Raw genomic sequence first — 2,411 nt, forward strand, 5'->3', positions numbered from 1 at the left:
GGGAAGCCGAGGCGGGTGGATCACTTGAGGTCAGGAGTTCGAGGCCAGGCTGGCCAACATGGTGAAACCCTGTCTCTACTAAAAATACACAAATTAGCTAGGCATAGTGGCGGGTGCATGTAATCCTGGCTACTTGGGAGGCTGAGGCTTGAGAATCACTTGAACACGGGAGACGGAGGTTGCAGTGAGCCAAGATCATGCCACTGCACTCCAGCCTGGGCAACACAATGAGACCCTGTGTCAGGAAAAAAAAAAAAAAAAAAAGAGGAGAGGAGAAGACACACACAGATGCCCAGCAGAGACGGCAGCCGTGTGAAGACAGAGGCAGAGGTTGGTATGTATGATGCTGCCCCGAGACAAGGAACGCCAAAGATTGCTAGCAACCACCAGCAAGTGGAAGAGGCAGGGAAGGATTCTTTCCCAGCGCTTTAAAAGAGAGCATGGTCCTGACAACATTTTGATCTCGGACTTCTGGCTTCCAGAACTATGAGAGAAGGAACCTCTGCACCCGTATTTGCTGTTTAGTTATGGTGACCCCAGGAAACTGATACATATGCCATGTAGTGCAGCCACTCAACCACAAGGGGCACTGTCTGGCAGCAAGTTCTACAAACACAAACGGTCCAAAATAATTACTGAAGTTCACAGAGAAAGCCATACAAATAGCATTCAAATATTTTTAACGATGATCAACAGGCTACAATTTATCATTTCAAAAAACATAAAACCATTATCATCTTGCTGAATAATTTGTGACCTTTGTAACAAACTGGCTGGGAACCGCTTTTAAAGAATATCCTGGTCCTGCTATCATTACACACATGGGAAGGTATCTGTAGGATAAATTCCCCCAACAATTCCCTTTCCAGGAAGAGATGCATATTTTTAATTTCGATAGACAACAGCCGAATTGCCCTCCAAGGAGGAGGTACATTACACTCGCCAGAAATATGTGTGAATGGCTGTTTTCCCCAGCCTTGGCAATACTTTGCCAAGCTAAGAGGTAAGATCAGGCCTTAAAACAAACCCCGATGCAGTTCCCAAGGACAGGACTAGGGCCCTCGGACCCACATTTCCCAGCACAGGTGCTTCACCAGCCTGCCATGGCCCCTTCTCCGTCCAGTTTAGCAAGGGCGTGGCAGATTTCCTTTCAGGCACAGAGCCCAGCCTTCCAGACATCACACTTAAACTGGTTCCTACCACATCTGCAAGGAGAATCTCTTTCTCCAAGTCAGCAGTGTTTACAATAAGCAGTACGCGTTTCCCTGAGTCACTCTGAATATAGAGACCAGAAACCAATTCCAGGGTAGCAAAGGGACAGCCACTATGGTGACCTCAAGCATACAAATCACACACCTGCTTGTTCTGCCTGGTGAAGCCCTGTTGGGACCATGCATAGTCCTGTCCTCAGTGCTCAGGCACAGAACACTTAGGAGAGGAAGGCGAGGTTTCAGCTGCATGAGGTGGCATCATAGGAATTGTCTTCTCCCTGACACCCCCCAATGGCACTCAACAGCCTCACTGTCCTGACCCTAAACCACTTTGTGATGCACCCCTGGGAAAGGCAGGCAGTGAAGAACTACGGATAGAGAAGAGGAGTTGGGGAGTTACCAAGCTGTTTGCTGACCTCTTCGTTTGACTCAGAACCTGACCTTAATCTTGCTTCCAGAAAAACAATGGGCCCCATTCCTGCCCAAGCTTGCCTTCTGCAACCCAGACTATCTTAGAACGCGATGGGAGTCAAGAACACTTTCTTTAAGGTGAAGCTGTAGACAGGTTCCCCTCACCTCCCACCTCTGCCCACATTATCTGCTTCTAGCAAATAATGGTAGTCATGACTGTACCTGTTACCCAGGAGAACACCAATCAATGGCTGTAAAGACATGAATGTATGGTTTTAGATGGTGTCTGCCTGCCTTTGCTGAAAAAGGTAAGAAGAGCAAACATTTATATATTACCATTTGTCAGTACTGCTCAAAGCACTTTTAAAATATTAAACATTCATGCTGTACTCCTTACAGCAATCACAAGAGCAAGGCACTAAAACTATTCCCATTGTACAGATGAGCAGACTGAGACACTGAGAGATTGGGAACTTTGCCCAGTGAGTAAGTAGGAGATACAATAAGGAGCCACGAGGGCAGGGAGCTCCACTCCTGACCTCCCCAGCCCTCTGTTCACTCCTGAGCATTACTGGTACCTCACAGGTGCTCAGACAGCCGCTGGATGCAGATGAGGGAACAGCCGTGGACATTCAGTCCCTCAGACCACAAAAGGACTTTGGAAGGAGAAGAACCCTGGAAGAATGCCATGTTACTGGCAAAGGTTTGGGTTCTTACCCTAATGATTTGTAAACACAAAGGGACAATAGCGCTAAGTGATAGCAAAGCCAATCTAAACAGAATCACAGC

The 2,411-nt window shown here is 47.4% G+C and overlaps 1 pseudogene; it reads left to right on the forward strand.

Annotated features, from left to right (window-relative positions):
* The first annotated feature begins 1,733 nt into the window (after positions 1 to 1,733).
* LOC105545009 overlaps positions 1,734 to 2,411 on the forward strand; it is a 7,899-nt pseudogene continuing 7,221 nt past the window's right edge.

This window comes from Mandrillus leucophaeus, unplaced genomic scaffold (assembly GCF_000951045.1).
Source record: "Mandrillus leucophaeus isolate KB7577 unplaced genomic scaffold, Mleu.le_1.0 Scaffold315, whole genome shotgun sequence".
NCBI classification, from domain to species: domain Eukaryota; kingdom Metazoa; phylum Chordata; class Mammalia; order Primates; family Cercopithecidae; genus Mandrillus; species Mandrillus leucophaeus.